We start from the raw sequence: 5,038 nt of genomic DNA, 5'->3' as shown, positions 1-5,038 counted from the left end.
GTGGAGAAACACCAAGTCCCTAGTTTGCTGCACGAAACCAAGCTGTCTGGCAGGCTAGGTAAACACACTGGCTGACCATTATTTATCTGATTTATCGGCTGTCTACACTCAAAATTTTCGTGAAATATTTTGCATGCAGTTTATTGCAAGTGTTTGTCATGCAATCAAACACAGTCTGCACAACTGCTTCCATAAACGCGTGCCTTATATATAGATTTCGTCAATCAAGAAACTGAAACACTATCTATAGATTACAAGGCGTTTCTTTTATAAGTTTAGAAGTCTAAAATACATACAGGTACGCTACGAATATATATCATTTGAAGCTTATTCCACTACTTCTAGCTTCAGTTAGAAACAAGGTTTTATAAAACATATGAATAAAAATGAATGATTGATATCTGTTTTATGATAACCTTTATTAAAATGTATATTATTAAGATAGAATTAGATAGCAACAGAATAGTACTGTCATTATTGCTTCATCTACACAATGGAAGAAATATTTTTACATTCTTTTGTACTTTTCTCCTGATTTTTATGCTGTATTCTACTTTATCCTGCAGCTTTAAACCAACTAGCAGCCATTGTTCACTTTTTCTCTTGTTTTTCCACTGTGAAACACTTTCATCACCCTTTGGGCTGTTGTTAAAAGCTATATAAACACACTTTAATTGATTGATTGTTTGAATAATGGCGGTGCCTCAACATTGCTTACATTGGGAAAGCGAGAAGCATGGTGTCAAAGCAAAAATAAAAGTATCAGAGGTAAAATTGCTATTCATAGCAAAGAGGGGCTTTCTCATTTTCTAGTATGGCTACCTAGAAGGTTTCTAAGAGGACAGCATATGGCACATTGTGGAAGCTAGATTAGCTGTGTCCAAAGCACAAGCAGACAGACCAAAAGTGAGTACACCGTGGGAAGATCAATAAATCAAGCTGTGCTCATTAAGAGATAGGAAAGCATCTTCACAACAGAGACAGCGTTTACTTAAAAAATAACGTAAGACTCCAAACAGTAAAAATCTCAGAGGATGAGTGCCTTTAAACAAACCCAGGGGGAAACAAGGCTAAACGCTTGGGGTTGGCTAAGATGTAGCTGCATTTTCCAGGGCGGAAAAACATGCCATTTACTGACGAATTCAAGTTGGAGATATGTTGCTGACAGAAGGGTGTATGTTGGGAGACAAACAGGAGAGAGAATGATACCACAGTGTATAAAACACACAGTGAGACATGGTGATGAGAATATTCACATGCAGGGTTTTTATTTTTTGCTACTATAAAGTTGGATACCAGAACCACATCAACTGGAAACTGACCAAGGAAGAGTGGCACTCCATGTAGCCCTATAAGCTGCAGTAAATTCCAGCCATTTTCAGTACAAAAAATCGCTAATATTTTATTTGCAAATAAAAGTATGACGAGAAATACAGGGAATATTGGACGCGCATCGCGAGGTGCATTTCCTTGAAAACTACCTATTTGTGGCTTATATACCGACTTCAAGACATGTTTTGGACAAAATATGTTACTGGCTTGTTTCGTCTGGATGTCCAAGGTTGGATCATGGCCGTTTTTTGTGGATTATTTTCATCTGTGTGTAATAATGAACCCGCAAATGTGAGTTGCGCTGTGTACGTTAAAGCCGTGTATAGAGAATGGATGGATGGATATTGGTTGTTCGTCGGAAAAATGTGTTTATATTACCCGCTGTGGTAATCACATCTGAAAGTGGTTTATATCGGCAGATTCATGAGAATCTAAGCTTTCCATCGGTGTATAATGTTTCTATCATCGAGTTGGCAGTGTCGTTCTATTTCGACAGATGCTTATGCAGATATCAAGACTGCCCGCCTGCGGGCCGCTGAACCTTAACGGGTTTAACAGAGACATGCTACACTCTCTGTTTACATGTTTGTGGAGAAGGATTCTACAGCATGACTATGACCCAAAACATACATCAAAGCTCTGCAAGAACTACCTGAAGACAAATGCAAACCTTGGAGTGCTGACTGTAATGGACTTTCCTGCAAAATCACCTGACCTCAACCCCACAGAACATTTCCAGGGGAGTGAAGTCTAAGAAAACCAAACATACCTGACATTGCGAGAACCTCTTTGGAGCATTATCAGATCCTGCTGGGAGAGCATGGGTTATCAGGTTGTGCACAAACTTGGGAAGTTCAAATCAACGAAAAAGAGAAGGGCTCCTCAAATACTAAGATATTCAGAAATTCATGTGCGTTTGTCAAAGATTCAAATTTCATTCAAATTGATGAACTGATGTTATTATTTGTCATTAAAAAAAAATCTCAAACAAACACAAAATAGACATATTGTTATTTGTGGTCTTCAATGTTTGGACTCAACTGTAAATATTAGTAAATAATTATAAAATTACTCTTAAATTTACAACCAAATATGCCTTCTCAATGTTAAGGAAGGATTCAATTAATATTAGGCTTCTTAAACACCAGGATAGAAGGACTGGATACCAGCGTTTTCACTAAGGCAAATATATTTATAATTGCTGTCAGATTGCACAAGATTCAAACTGAGAAGGTAAATCATACTGGTTAAAGACTATGTAGGTTTTTATATAGCAAATTCTACTAAATTTAGATTATAATAATACTAAATTACTACTAAAACAATATCACAATCTGATTGATTTGTGCATGGTGTACACATATTTCCAAGGACATTGCCATCTTACACAGACACATTAGTCTAGCTCTACTGTATTTATTTCTGTACTGTATTAGTCTGGAATTATCGTCATGCAGGATTGACTGGTTTGGTTCAGGGCTCACAGATTGTTTCCAGAGTCGAGTGTCTGATCTGCTTCACAGTCAGGCATTTTTTGCTGAGTGTTGTATTGTTTGTTAAGATGACATGAATGGAAAACATCTGTATGGACCACACTCGCTCCTATCAGCCCCACTTTTCTTGAACATCTTAGGCAGGTTTCAGAACTTAACACATCATTGAATCCATCAAACCCTGAAAATCCCAAAATATGAAATATTTCTGGTTTTTGATTTCATTTGATTTCACAGCCAAGATGGCCTACGTACAAATGCTTGCCCTTTTCAAACCTTGGTCACTTTGGCTGAAATTCAAAATGTGGCCTAATCTTTATTCAAGTCACTCCTTTGATTTTTCTTCCCTGTAAGGTCAAAGCCTGTTTATCTCTGAGCAAATTTTTTCCTCTTTTGTGCTTAAGTCTGGGAGTCAAAGTTGGTGTCTGAGTCTACCGTTAGACTACAGCAGAATTCTAACCCCCAAATTCCTCCTGGGCTGACAAACGTCAACAAAGACCCCGAGAGACACCAAAGAGAGGTGAGCAGTGAACTGAAGCCTCATTGTATTGGCTCATTATGGGGTCCCGCAGTGAGGAAGAAGCTATTTTGTAGCACCACAAGGTCAATATCTGAAAGCCAGGGCGATGGAGGGGATCAGCCGTGAGATTTTTAATTTGAGAAAGCGTAAAGGGACTTTCCTGGTGAAAGACAGTCTGTGAATTCTAATGGACTGCGGGTACTGAACAGGCAAAATGTTGAGTTGGCATATGTTTTCCTTTTCAATTTTAAAGTAATATGAAATGCAATTTATACACAGTATTGCAACCTTACAGACATAACCTTGTATATTGCATGAAGGCACTGCTGCATTGAAGGCTATCAAGCCAATATTTTTAATAGTGTACAAGTTAAAACAAAAATAAAAAAACAGCAAGGGCCCATTTTTGCTTATTTTGGAGCCTGTGAAATTCTTTCTAAACTCATAAAAGCTTAATGTTTCTGCTTCTCAAACACTGCAGGTGCAATGCATATCAATATACAATCCACACCTTATAAAATGCCCATTCAAAACATCTGTTTCCAAAGCTTTATAAGATATTTCTATGCTTCTTGGATTCACTTTCCCAGGAATTTTGATTTTACTTCCAAATAGATTTGAAAAGGGGAGCTGTCACACTCTATTATGGTGACCTCAATGATTCTGTGCTCTATCCAAATCCAGCGGTTTTCCATAACAATGCAAATTAAAGGGTGCAAAGCCGAAGGAGACAAGACTTGTTATTTTCCATCCAAAGGACAGCGGTTCTTTACAACAAACTTGCCTGTATGCCTTGTGTAGGTTTTGACAGAATTTCAATGCCAACTTAGAAGTTGTTCTGCGTGAGACAATGAGGTTTTGATGTCAGTTCATGTGGATCAGCTACTGTCTTGAGAAAGTGATACTAGAGCTGTGAAACGGGGCTGTAAGGGCTTGCAAGAGATTATTTTGTGAATGAAAGAAAGTTTGTTTTTTAAAAGATAAATAGGCTATATGTTATCTTCAGCTAAGACCTTCTGACACTGATTTGGAGCCTGAGTTTGAACGATTTTTCAAAATGAAGGCAAGTTACCATGTAGCCATACATTAAAACTCAACCAGGAAGATTTGCTTTAGGCAAATTTGTGAACGTGTAGCGCAATCCCACAACTTCCCTATATAAGGGATTAGTTGAGTTTCTGTTGTGAGCATGTATAATGCAGAGGAGCAAGTTATTCTATTTTAAAACAATACTACTCCTGGCTCTATAGCATATGCACGCTTTAGCATGAGCTTACCACTAAAAATGTACCAGAGCAGTAGTATATTATTAAATGTAGCTACCTTATTTGTTTTAAGGAGTTTTTGAGATAAATCTACTGTAAAACAACAATTTCCCTTAGGAATTGGTTAGTCTATCTATCTATCTATCTATCTATCTATCTATTGCAGTCAACTGTATGTAGTCATGCACCATATATAAATAAATACACATACCTATATTAGTAAAACATATACAATACACATCTCTTTTATGTACACTTATTCTAATTCTATGTGCATGTCTGAGGCAATTATATATGATTTATCTGTAATACATGATAGCCTGCATCCCTGCCATTTTCCCACAGTGAATAGGCTGCAGTCAGTGACCCACATCTCAGTGCAATGAACTGCTTAACTCAGACTGTTGTTTTATTCAGTGCACTGTCAA

Source organism: Acanthochromis polyacanthus, chromosome 20 (assembly GCF_021347895.1).
Source record: "Acanthochromis polyacanthus isolate Apoly-LR-REF ecotype Palm Island chromosome 20, KAUST_Apoly_ChrSc, whole genome shotgun sequence".
Lineage (NCBI taxonomy): Eukaryota > Metazoa > Chordata > Actinopteri > Pomacentridae > Acanthochromis > Acanthochromis polyacanthus.
This window is presented reverse-complemented; position numbering follows the sequence as displayed.